Source organism: Malaclemys terrapin, chromosome 3, assembly GCF_027887155.1.
Source record: "Malaclemys terrapin pileata isolate rMalTer1 chromosome 3, rMalTer1.hap1, whole genome shotgun sequence".
Taxonomy (NCBI): domain Eukaryota; kingdom Metazoa; phylum Chordata; order Testudines; family Emydidae; genus Malaclemys; species Malaclemys terrapin.
The window spans coordinates 177976129-177990178 of NC_071507.1; positions in this window are offsets into that span (position 1 = coordinate 177976129).

The window sequence follows — 14050 nt, forward strand, 5'->3', positions numbered from 1 at the left end:
TTGTGGAGGGGTGGGGGTGGATTCTATATGCCTTACATAGGTAAATATTGATGTCAACATCTTTTCCTAAGGGACACATACAGGAATGGGCCCTTGGAAGCCAATTAAAGGAACTAGTCTTTCATCCTGTCTACATTAGAGAAAAGTTAGCTCCAAGCAGGAGAGAGTTCTTTGGATAGATCTCCTTCAGACCGATTTCATTTGGAATGATTCTGGGGCTGCTACTTAGCTCTAGGCTTGTTACATCTGTTTCAGGTAGGTGTGTGTGGGGAGTGGCCATATCTGTAATCTCCTCATACATAGGGTATGTCTACTTTCCATTCAATACCTTGTGCTGGCCTGTGCCCACTGACTTGGGCTTAGGGGGCTCACGCTAGGGGGCTGTTTAATTGCAGCGTAGATGGCTTGGGTTTGGGCTGCAGCCCGAGCTCTGGAACCCTCCTATCACACAGGGTCCTAGAGGCTGGGCTCTAGCCCAAGCCCAAACGTTTATGCCACAATTAAACAGCTCCTTAGCCTTAGCCCCAGGAGCCTGATTCAGCTGGCATGTGCCAGCCATGGGTTTTTAATTGCAGTGTGGTTTTCTCATGTGGTCTCGGTTCAAAGTGTCTTACTGCAGCTTGCAAAATGAAACCACATTTTAATTCCCACTTAGCTGAATGTACCCAGAATATCATCTCAGTTGGTCTAACCTTATCTCCAGCACTCCAGAAAGCAGTTAATAACTGTGACATGATAAGAATGTGAATGTAAGAGGGACATCCATCCCTTGAGCACCCCTTGTGGCCAGAGGTCCCTCAGCAGTGCCCTGCCTCTGTTTCCCCCTCTTCTGGGCCCCTTAAGAACTGCACAGTCCACAGTATTTAAAACAAAACTATTCCTCCTGGATGGGATCCAGTTTATTTAATCTTCACCAGTTCCATTCTGGTTGGCAATAAAGTCTGTCATAAGCAGAACTCACTGGTATTTCTCCCCTGATAGTCCAAAATAGTCTTTACACCAGTTTTAAACTAGGCTTCTTTCTAGGGGGTCTGTCTCCCCTCCTTTGAGTCAACCATCTTTCCCAGACTTTACTTGGGTGGAGGGAGCTCAGCCTTCTGGGTCTGGCTCCTAAACTACCCTGGGGTCAGGATCTCCCCTGCAAGAGCCTTTCTTGCTCTCCACAGCTGCCTGAGCTTTCCTTACTTCTCCCTGCTGCTCTTTATAGTGAAATCACCTGATCTCTCTCAGGTGTGGCTCATTCACTAGTCAGGGCTGGCTAGCCTCATGGCTAGGCCTTAAAGGGCAAGCCACCCCATTACAGTGACATACCTGCTGAACCATACTACAAATTGCCATCCAGACTGAACCATACTACTAATTATCTGTGCCATTGTGAAGGGAACACCTAGGTTGCATGGGACAGGCACACAACTGGTGGGTCATGTTCCTTTCTCTGCACTGAAGTGCATGGCATGAGCTGGGTTAAAATTTGTTATTATTCAGTCATTAATTCTTCTGCTCATGGCTCACCCATTTCCAGCGAGCACGGCCACCTGCTAATGTTGTGACCTGCTCTATTTTCAGGCTCGGGCAGGTGCAGATGGAAACCACAACATCCATCCAGCATGTTTGAAGCCATCTGTTAGGTCTTCTCCATCCATGCAACATCCCTCCATGTGTTGTTGGATAAAACAGATAAAGCTGGTGGGCTAGTATAAACTGTGGCATATAAACGGACGGCCAAGCCACTAAGAAAGCCATTGAAGGCTGGTTGGCCAGACACCTGACATCCTCATTCATAATGTGTGGAAGCCACCATATACCTTCAATATTTGTTGCTGTTTCATGTTGAAAGTGTTCAGCTGAAGTGTCTCTGGTGGCCCAAGTTTCACTGCCATACAAAAGGGTAGAAACCAGTGCTGTTTGATAAGTAGGCATCTTAGTTTGAGTTGATATGTGGTGTTGACACCACAGAGGCTTCTGAAAAGTGTGCATAACAAATGTAGCCTTGCTATTTCATGTCAGTAAGGCAACCTCCCTCATTGGTTACAACAGAGACAAGGTACTCAAATAAGTTGATGAATTCAACTTCTTGTCCATTGATTATGATCATTAGGTGAGGTCCATCAGTCTGGTCATCTTCCAATTGACTTGCAGACCAAGCTTACTTGCCTCTTCCATAAATATATTCAGGGCATTCATAAGATTAGTTCATGAGGAAGTGACTGTTGTGGTGTCATTGGCATATTCCAGGTCTGTGACACCAAAGTCATGCAGTACCACCCCTAGTAGGCTAATGATAGCTTCCATCATTCAGTCAGTAATGGTGTTGAATAGACATGGGGCAGCCATGCAAGTTCGTGAGGAAGTGACTGTTGCGGTGTCATCGGCATATTCCAGGTTTGTGACACCAAAGTCATGCAGTACCACCCCTAGTAGGCTAATGATAGCTTCCATCATTCAGTCAGTAATAGTGTTGAATAGACATGAGGCAGCCATGCACCCTTTACGGACGCCACTGTTATACTCAAACCAGTTGGACATCCTAGTATCTAAGCAGCTTTCGCTTTGGCGGTGTATTTCTATGAGAAGGTTGAGGAGCTTGTCAGACACACATCAGCAGCTTGCAGGCAGAGCCAAAGGGAGCTTTTAAATCAATAACGGCTATAAGCACCTCATCCTTCCTGTGCCAAAACTCTCAAGCATTTTCAATAACTTGTCTAATGGTAAAAATCTGCGCTGTGGTTGATTGGTTGGGCATAAACCTGGCTAGCTGTAGATGGTGCAGATTCCTTATGGTGAAAAGAACAGGAGTAATTGAGACTAACATGGCTGCTACTCTGAAACCATTCCTTATGGTGGGCTTTTCATGCTCAAGAAGAATCAGCATGAACTTCTTGCTTGGAATAGAAAGTGGTTGGAACACACCACAGCATTGCCTTTGCCTTTCCAAAATCATTCCACAGGGCCAGTTGTCAGGTAGTTCCTCACAAATCCACACTTTGTTGATAGTATGGGTCAGCCACTCCAAGACAGACTCCCTGCCGGGCTTGATCAGCTCGCAGCTATACCGCAAATACCGGCAGCCTGGTCATTCTTGAGCTCACATGCTGCTTGATAGTCACATTCTTTACATCACACAGAGCGGCGGTCACTGGAGTCTTCGCATCCTCCGGGAGCTGCAGTTCTGCAGCTCTGGTGGGATGGGTAAGAAGTTCCTGAAAGTGTTCTTTCTGTCTATTTAGACATTCTGCCTCAATGTGTTACCCTGCCTGTCTTTGACAAGCTAGGATTTGTTCTGGCTTTTAAGGAAACCCTATTTTGGGTTAAGTTAAACCTTGTGGAAACTGATGTGATATATGAATGCATCCTTCACTTAAGATAGTTGCAAGAGACAGCTAAAGGGCCACACCTAAAACAAGGACTAATAGAGTCTGTCCAGAAACTAGCACCATATGGGCAGACAGTTCCACTGGGTATTTTGTGTGTGTGTGTGAAAGAAAGAGAGAGAGAGAGAGACAAGCAGCAGCCTGTAAGCTTGGTGTGGTCTTGGAAGAAGCCTAGGGAGCTTCTAGGTCTGGTGCTGGCTAAAGATCTTGGAGGCTATAAGCAAAGAAGTTATCCCCTGCTTTTGGTCCCTCCCGCATTTAGAGAGGGAGGACTTTATACATTCCACGTAAATAATGAAGATTGCGTCAAAGAAAATACCAGACTCCATCATCAATTTCTACTCCCAACTGGAACAACCTATTCTACTCCATTTTTTTTGCTAGATGCTCAGGTCAAAAGGAGTAACAGCATTATTATTTATGAAAGAGTATCATGCAATTGTCTCATTCTGAAATGTGATTTTCTTTCACAGATGGTATTCAGCAATAGTTTATTATAGTGCTCTCCACGTTTAGTTGCTGATTTCCGGTGGGTTTGGAAAACATGTATGCAATTTCTTATGATTTTACACAAGATGTGGAAGCAGAATTTCATCTTTTGAACAATGCCCATTGACTATGAGTTCCTGGGAAACAAGTGTCCATGAACAACTGCATATTTTGTGTTGTGAGCACTTGCTTTGTGACCTTATTAGCAGGTACAGGTGAGAGAGAGAGACATGTGTCTATCATAGCTGCTTAATTTCTCCACATCAGAGGTAGCGTTCTCTACATCATCACTGACTCCAACTAAAGGTTGAGATAGTTTTTCTACCTAAGATACCATATATTTTAGCAAATGCTGACACAGCAGAATCCCTGCCTATAGCACAGTGTATTATGCCCTTTTGGGCCATCTTACATTCCTTCTGTAGATGGAGGTGAGTGTCAGAGCAAATGTGCTACATAGCCTGTGTACCTATAGATGCACCTGGAAAAGGCACGTTTCTACTTTGCAGCAAAGAGAGGTCATAATCTCTGCTGTTGATCTCAGATTTGCCCTGTAGCTGAAGATCACTTCTCCACAACTTTCACCCTTTTGCACTTTGCAGATTTTCAGAAGAAAGGCTTAGTGGGGCTTGTAGAAAGGATGCAGGTTTGGAGAGATAGTCTGCTTTCAGGTACACTGGTGTAAATCCAAGAGTAATACAGTGGCTTCAGTGAAATTATACTAGATCCATTCACTTAAAAAGTGAATTTGGAATTAAATGGGTCCTATTGGCCAGACCCACTTCATGAGCACACATACTTATATATATATATAACATCTCACACATTTATCATAGGCAGGGTGCACTACTTGTTTTGTATAGCTTTATCTGAAGGGTGCCTTTGATTTTTACAGAAATAAACAGGTTTCCTAGGCCTGGTCTACACTACGGGTTTAGGTCGACTTTAGCAGCGTTAAACCGAATTAAGCCTGGACACGTCCACACAACGAGGCCCTTTCTTTCGACTTAAAGGGCCCTTTAAACCGGTTTCTTTACACCACCTCCGACGAGGGGATTAGCGATAAAACCGGCCTTTGCGGGTCGGAATTGGGGTAGTGTGGACGGAATTCGATGTTATTGGCCTCCGGGAGCTATCCCACAGTGCTTCATTGTGACCGCTCTGGACAGCGCTCTCAACTCAGATGCACTGACCAGGTAGACAGGAAAAGACCCGCGAAGGTTTGAATTTCATTTCCTGTTTGCCCAGCGTGGAGAGCACAGGTGACCACGCAGAGCTCATCAGCACAGGTAACCGTCATGGAGTCCTCCCAGGATCGCAAAAGAGCTCCAGCATGGACCGAACGGGAGGTACGAGATCTGCTCGCCATATGGGGAGATGAAGCAGTGATAGCTGAACTCCGTAGCAGTAAAAGAAATGGAAAAGTATTAGAAAAGATCTCCAAGGCCATGAAGGACCGAGGCCATAACAGGGACACACAGCAGTGCCGCGTGAAAATTAAGGAGCTACGGCAAGCCTACCACAAAGCCAGAGAAGCAAACGGAAGGTCCGGGGCAGAGCCGCAAACTTGCCGCTACTACGCGGAGCTGCATGCGATCCTAGGTGGTGCAGCCACCACTACCCCAACCGTGTGCTATGACTCTCTCACTGGAGAAACACACAGGGAAGACGGTTCGGGGAACGAGGAAGATGACGATGGAGGTACTGTAGGTAGCTCACAGCAGCAAGGAAGCGGAGAAACCGGTTTCCCCAACAGCCAGGATATGTTTGTGACACTGGACCTGGAACCAGTAACCCCCGAACTCACCCAAGACCCTCAGGGCACACAGGAGACCTCTGGTGAGTGTAACTTTGTAAATATTTGTAAACATTACAAAAAAAAAGCAAACAAGTCTGTTAACGTGTATGGGAATGGAGCGGAAATCCTCCAGGGACATCTCCAGAAAGCTCTCCTGGTTGAAATGGGGTGATTTTATTAAGGGGGACATTCAGAGGCGCCCGTTCCTGTTATTCTGACCAGAAATGTTCCCCGCTGTTAACCACGCGGTGGGGGGGAGGGGTGAAGTGATCATCCCAGAGAATCGTGTGTGTGTGTGTGTGTGGGGGGGGGGGTGGTTTACTTGTGTTTGTGCCGCATGTTAACCGGGAAACCGCAGCCCCCTCCTTTTACATTGAAACCCCATTTTAAATGGACAACCCAATTCATCCTTGATATGGGAAATGCGCTGCTGTTTGCAACCTTTCCCGCATGTTAAGAAGGTTAAAAAAGCCAAAACACTGTGGCCTACGATGGCTGCCTGCAAGCCGAAATATGCGACCTTGTAATGAAAGAGTGTACCCATTGTTCCCTAAAATGTGTCTTTTTTAACCACCTCTCCCTTCTCCTCCACCAGCTGCAAATGTTTCTCCTTCGCAGAGACTCGTGAACATTAGAAAGAGAAAACGTAAGACGAGGGACGAGATGTTCACGGAGCTGCAGATGTCCGCCCAGGCTGATAGAGCACAGCAGAATGCGTGGAGGCAGTCAATGTCGGAGATGAGAAAAGCCCAACATGAACGAGAGGAGAGGTGGCGGGCTGAAGACGATAGGTGGCGTCAGCTTGCAGACAGACGGCAAGAGGCAATGCTCCGTCTGCTGGAGCATCAAAGTGATATGCTCGAGCGTATGGTTGAGTTGCAGGAAAGGCAGCAGGAGCAGAGACCGCCGCTACAGCCCCTGTGTAACCAACAGCCCTCCTCCCCAAGTTCCATAGCCTCCTCACCCAGACGCCCAAGAACACGGTGGGGGGGCCTCCGTCCACCCAGTCACTCCACCCCAGATGATCACCCAAGCATCAGAAGGCTGGGCTTCAATAAGAGTTAAAGTTTTAAAATGCAGTGTGTCCTTTTCCATCCCTCCTCCCCCACCCATCCCAGCTACCTTGGCAATTATCCCCCTACCTCTGTAAGGAACTAATAAAGAATGCATGAATGTGAAAAAACAATGACTTTATTGCCTCTGCAAGCGGGAGGGGAGGGGAGCATGGGGTGGGGTGGTTGGTTTACAGGGAAGTAGAGTGAACCGGGTCGGGGGGGGGGGGGGTTGGAGGGTTCATCAAGGAGAAACAAACAGAAGTTTCACACAGTAGCCTGGCCAGTCACAAAACTCGTTTTCAAAGCTTCTCTGATGCGCACCGCACCCTGCTGTGCTCCTCTAACCGCCCTGGTGTCTGGCTGCGCGTAATCAGCGGCCAGGCGAGTTGCCTCAACCTCCCACCCCGCCATAAAGGTCTCCCCCTTACTCTCACAGATATTGTGGAGCGCACAGCAAGCAGCAATAACAATGGGGATATTCTTTTTGCTGAGGTCTGAGCGAGTCAGTAAGCTGCGCCAGCGCGCTTTTAAACGTCCAAATGCACATTCCACCACCATTCGGCACTTGCTCAGCCTGTAGTTGAACAGGTCCTGACTCCTGTCCAGGCTGCCTGTGTATGGCTTCATGAGCCATGGCATTAAGGGGTAGGCTGGGTCCCCAAGGATCACGATAGGCATTTCAACATCCCCAATGGTCACTTTCTGGTCCGGGAAGAAAGTCCCTTCCTCCAGCTTTCGAAACAGAGCAGAGTTCCTGAAGACGCGAGCATCATGTACCTTTCCCGGCCATCCCACGTTGATGTTGGTGAAACGTCCCTTGTGATCCACCAGGGCTTGCAGCAGCATTGAAAAGTACCCCTTGCGGTTTACGTAGTCGGTGGCTTGGTGCTCCGGTGACAAGATAGGGATATGGGTTCCGTCTATGGCCCCGCCACAGTTTGGGAATCCCATTTCAGCAAAACCATCCACTATTGACTGCACGTTGCCCAGAGTCACTACCCTTGCTATCACCAGGTCTTTCATTGCCCTGGCAAATTGGATCACAGCAGCCCCCACAGTAGATTTGCCCACTCCAAATTGATTCCCGACTGACCGATAGCTGTCTGGCGTTGCAAGCTTCCACAGGGCTATCGCCACTCGCTTCTCAACTGTGAGGGCTGCTCTCATCTTGGTATCCTGGCGTTTCAGGGCAGGGGAAAGCAAGTCACAAAGTTCCATGAAAGTGCCCTTACGCATGCGAAAGTTTCGCAGCCACTGGGAATCGTCCCATACCTGCAGCACGATGCGGTCCCACCAGTCTGTGCTTGTTTCCCGGGCCCAGAATCGGCGTTCCACGGTATCAACCTGCCCCAGTGACACCATGATTTCCACATTGCTGGGGCCTGTGCCTTGTGAGAGGTCTATGGCCATGTCAATTTCCTCATCACTCTCGTCGCCGTGCTGCAATCGCCTCCTTGCCTGGTCCGGGTTTCGCCTTGGCATGTTCTGGCTCTGCATATACTCCAGGACAATGCGCGTGGTGTTCATAGTGCTCATAATTGCCGCGGTGATCTGAGCGGGCTCCATGATCCCAGTGCTAGCTATGGCGCCTGGTCAGAAAAAAGGCGCAAAAATAGTATCTGATGGACCAGGAGAAGGAGGGCGGGAGGGAGGGAGGGCCGAGTGACGACATGGCGTACAGGTACAGGAACAGTGAGAAACACAAACAACTGTCACACAGAATGGTCCCCCCAAAGATTAAACTGGAAACCCTGGGCTTAGCAGGCCGTTGATTTCACGGAGGAAGGGGAAGCAAATGAACACAGAACAAATCTATTTTTTACATCTTAAGGTGGCAGCCGACGCTGCAGCATGAGTGACAGCCATACCAGTACGATGATGATGGGTACCAATCATAATATACCATCATCTGCCAAAAGGCAAGGGGCTGCTGCTGTGTAGCAATGCAGCCCCATGTCTGCCAGCCCCACGTCCGCCAGCACCCAGCATCGCCCTCGGCCTCTTCTGGGTGCTTAGCAGACAATATTGGGCAATTGGCAGAAAATAGTATATTATGACTGGTAACCGTCATCATCAAAACAGTAGCATGTCTGCCCAGGTGGCCATGATTGACAGCCATACCAGTATGACGACGACGGGTACCAGTCATAATATACCATCACCTGGAAGGGGCTGGTGCAATGCAGCACTACGGCTGCCAGCCCCACGGCTATCACTCATGCTACACCGTCTACCGCCAAAAGGCAGTTAGCAGCTGCTGCTGTGTAGCAATGCAGTCCCACGTCTGCCGGCACCCAGAGGACATATGGTGACGGTGAGCTCAGCTGAGCTGAGCGGGCTCCATGCTTGCCGTGGTATGTTGTCTGCACAGGTAACCCAGGTAAAAAGGCGCGAATCTATTGTCTGCCGTTGCTGTGACGAGGGGGGAGGGGCCTGACGACATGTACCCAGAACCGCCCGCGACACTGTTTTGCATCATCCGGGCATTGGGATCTCAACCCAGAATTCCAAGGGGCGGCGGAGACTGCGGGAACTGTGGGATAGCTGTGGGATAGCTACCCATAGTGCAATGCTCCGGAAGTCGACGCTAGCCTCGTACTGTGGACGCGGTCTGCCGACTAGAGCACCTAGAGCATTTTATTGTGTGGACATACACAATCGGCTGTATACAACCGATTTCAATAAAACCGGCTTCTATAAATTCGAACTAATTTCGTAGTGTAGACATACCCCTAGAGTGACTGGTAGGCCATTTGAAGCAAGAAAGGCTGTAATGTAAACTCTAAAGCTGTCAAATTCAAGTTCCTCTTGAGATATATTTACAACAGAACTTTTAGCTGAGATGATGAGTAGCTTTGAAGATCTAGCTTGAATCAGATGACAGCTGGCTTTAATGTTCAAGAAATGTCAGCAGCAGTGCCCACTAGAGGGCAGATGAAGCTGAAAATAATATTCCTCTTCTTTTAGCTCTCAAGGTGGTGTGTGGATTTATTCCTAGGCCCTTCTTGTCTTTATGATACTATTCTTCATTCCTTGACCCTGTACATGCTGGGATCAGAGCTACATTAGTTATATCCATATTTTACACACAGTTGTTGCAAGCCTATTTCCCTGATATTTTTCTTCTGAAAATTATTCTAGCAGTGTTATAATCCATGCTGTACATGGTCTGTAACATTGGGTCCCCTGGTGTTAAAACAGTTTTAGGTGATAGTGTAGAGCAGGCAAAACTGTTTTGCAAAATCAGTTCAGACACTCATGATTCAGACCTGCTGGAAGTAAATCTGGCTGTAACGGCTTCGAATCAGTTTAGTCTGGTTTAAACTAGAATTTAAACTGATTCTTTTTCTCTTTGGTCAGGAGCCCTTCATGTTAAAAAACACATGGAACACTTTTTGGTGTTGACAAGGCCTAAAAATGTGTGTTTGACAGGTGGAACCCTAATAAAAGCACTACTGGAGCAATCCAAAACCATTCAACTGGCGATAGTACTAATGCAGTAGTTCGGCCTGTTGCTGCTGTAGTGTTTTTTTAACAAATGAAATGGACCCAGGACACATTTGCACATAATTGTGGAAAACGTGTGTGCAAACAGTTATGAAATTCAGACTGGTCATTTCTTTTCACCCTTTGCTTTAAGGGTTTGAGCTTGACTTTCAGAAGCACTGAATGTTCACATTTCCTCTCCAAGTCAATGGTAGCTGTGTGTTCTTAGCACCTTTTAAATCAGGCTCTGAATTCTTTTTTAATTCAGTTTTAAAATAAAATCAGTCATTGATATGAAGAATAGAATCTGTAATTACACTACCAAGAATAAAATACAGGGACTATAGAGCCTCTTGCTTCTGTTTATAAGTAGCTCTCCAAGTGGAGACAGGAATATTTCTCACCATTGTATATTACTCAAGATCTAGGTTCACTATGGAGGATATTTTTGCAGCACATAGAGACAAGCTGGACAACTGGTCTGCTGTGAAACAGCAATGGTCTGCTCCTGCTCCTATTGAAGTCAATGGCCCAACTCTTGTGGCTAGCAATGAGGGCAAGATCAGACACTTAGGGCCTGGCTACCCTTGCGAGTTAGAGCGCATTAAAGCAGCCCCGTGCGCTCTAACTCACGACGCATCCACACTGGCAAGGCACATAGAGCGCTTTGACTCCACGGCTAGAGCGCTCCTGGTAATCAACGTAGACGAGTGGAATAATGTTTGATGTGCCCCCGCTAGAGCACCGTGGCGCCAGTGTGGACGCCCTGGTCTGTTAATGTGCTCTGATCGGCCTCCAGAAGTGTCCCACAAAGCCTGTTCTAGCCACTCTGGTCATCACTTTGAACTCTACTGCCCTGCCCTTAGGTGACCAACCGTCAGATATGCCCTTTTCATTCTCTGGGAATTTTGAAAATCCCCTTCCTGTTTGCTCAGCCAGGCGTGGAGTGCTCTCAGCAAATCTTTCCAGGTGACCATGCCTCCACGTGCCATGCGATCCCCAGTATGGAGCAATGGCAAGGTGCTGGACCTCCTCAGTGTTTGGGGGGAGGAAGCTGTCCAGTCCCCGCTGTGCTTCAGCCGTAGGAATGACGATATCTTCGGGCAGCTATCAAGGGACATGATGGAAAGGGGCCATGGCCGGGACACAGTGCAGTGCAGGGTTAAAGTGAAGGAACTGCAGAACGCCTACCGCAAAGCCCATGAGGCAAACAGCCACTCCGGTGGTGCCCCCGCGACCTGCCATTTCTACAAAGAGCTGGATGCGATACTTGAGGGTGACCCCACCTTTACTCCAAGGACCACCATAGACACTTCAGAGGCCAGTTCAACAAGGCAGGAGGAGGAGGAGGAAAGCGGAAGTGAGGGTGCTGAGGAGGAGGAAGACACCCTGGCATCCCTAGATGCATGCAACCAGGAGTTGTTCTCAAGGCAGGAGGAAGGTAGCCAGTCGCAGTGGCCGATGCTTGGGGAAGGACAGAGGAGATGTCCGGTAAGCGGCTTTTATTTTGGGAAGGAGGTTACTCGGTGCAGGCTCTTGGTGCGAGGAAGGTTAGGGCTGCATGCATGCCTAGATGCGGAATAGGGCGCTGATGTGCTCTCACATCACGGTAATTGGCCTCAGTGATCTCTTCAAAGGTCTCATCCAGAACTTGGGCAATGTGCTTGCTCAGGTTTCTTGGGAGAGCCACTGTGGTCCTTGTCCCAGTCAGGCTAACATGTCCGCACCACTGTGCCGTGAGCGGCAAGGGGACCACTGCTGCACACAGGCAAACTGCATTTGGGTGAGGGCGGAAGCCGCATTGTAGTAGAAGATCCTCCCTTGCTGCCCAGTTCACCCTCAGCAGCGAAATATCTTCCAGGACAAACTCCTGTGGAAAATGTGGGAACAGTGTTCAGTATAGGGCCCGCCTGCAGCTGTTGGCTTTCCCCAAGGCACAGAAACCCAGAGGACAGTATGGCCTGAAACAATCAGTCCCCCTTGACCCTGTGCTTACTCACCGTTTTGGGGCTTCTGTGAGTTATGTGCACTCGCTTTGGGATGGGCAAATTATGTTTAGACTGTGTAGACTGTGCTTGCCCTTAAGTATGGGGGAATCATTGCTCTGTCTGGTGTGAACAATGCTGCCTCTGTTAAGTGTTGCATTTTGCCTTTACAGATGCAACCTTGAGATCTCAGCCGTCCGTGTTATCACCGGCCGAAAAACTCCAAAGAATTAGGAAGAGGCCAGGTAGAAGCAAAGAAGACATGCTGCATGAAGTAATGCAGCAGTCCCTTAATGAGAATCTAAAAGTGCAGGAGTGGAGGGAGAGTGAAAGGAGGATCCGCCAGCAGAATGAGGAGCGCCGGCACAAAAGCGTGGTGCTCCGGCAGCAAAGCACGGAGCGGCTGATAAGCATCATGGAGCGCCAAGCGGACTTGATCCAGGCGCTCGTAGCCATGCAGGCGGAGCACTACCATGCCCGACCCCCTCCCCCGCAGTCCTTGTCCCAAAACTCTTTTTGTACCCCCATATCACCTTCAACTCACTTTCCCCAATATCTGGGTTCTTATCGCCACCAGCTGCCTCCAACACCTGTAGCTTCACCACCCATCCCTGAAAACTATGACCCTTAACCTCTGCACTCAACCCCCATCACCATGCATTATAGCCATCCTGAAGTGCAGCACTCTTTGCACAGCACTCCAGACAGGAAGGCTGAGTATGATAACAGGACATATGCAAATCTGTAATTGTACCGTTCCCCACCCCACCCCCTTGCCCTTTCTGTTTCCCAAGAAGTTGTGTTTCTTTTCAATAAATGGATTTTTTGGCTTTGAAAACATTCTTTATTACTGCATAAAGTAAAAGATATCTTAGCTCAGGAAAGCAACAGGCACTGCAAGTCAGCGTAGCAAACACAGATTCCTACTAACATTTGAACTTCACTCCCGTGCAGGACACCAGACATTACTGGTGGCTTTCAGCCTCAAATTGCTCCCTCAAGGCATCCCTAATCCTTGCAGCCTCGCGCTGAGCCCCTCTAATAGCTCTGCTCTCTGGCTGTTTAAATTCAGCCTCCAGGTGTTGAACCTCCAAGTTCCATGCCTGAGTGAATCTTACACCCTTCCCTTCACAAATGTTATGGATATAACCGGGGGATGTTGTCATCGGCCATGTCCAGCTTCCCACACAGAGAGCACCAGCATCCCTTTAAATGGCCAAAAGCACACTCCACAGTCATTCTGCACCAGCTCAGCCTGTTGTTGAACCGCTCCTTGCTGCTGTCAAGGCTCTCTGTGTAAGGTTTAATGAGTCACAGCATTAAAAGGTAAGCAGGATTTCTAAGGATCACAATGGGCATTTCAACTGCCCCTATGGTGATCTTCTGGTTTGAGAAAAAAGTCTCAGCTTGCAGCTTCCTGAACAGGCAAGTGTTCCGAAAGATGCGTGCATCATGCACCTTTCCAGGCCAGCCTGCGTTAATGTCAATGAAACACCCACGGTGATCCACAAGCACCTGGAGAACCATAGAGAAATACCCTTTCCGATTAACGTACTCGGAAGCTAGGTGGGCTGGTGCCAGAATTGGAATGTGCATCCCATCTATCGCCCCACCGTAGTTGGAAGCCCATTTCTGCAAAGCCAGCCACAATGTCCTGAACATTACCCAGAGTCACGATTCTTCTGAGCAGAATGCGATTAATGGTCCTGCAAACTTGCATCAACATGATTCCAATGGTCAACTTTCCCACTCCAAATTGGTTAGCGACCGATCAGTAGCTGTCTGGAATTGCCAGCTTCCAGATTGCAATAGCCACCCACTTCTTCACTGTCAGGGCAGCTCTCAATCTCATGTCCTTGTGCCGCA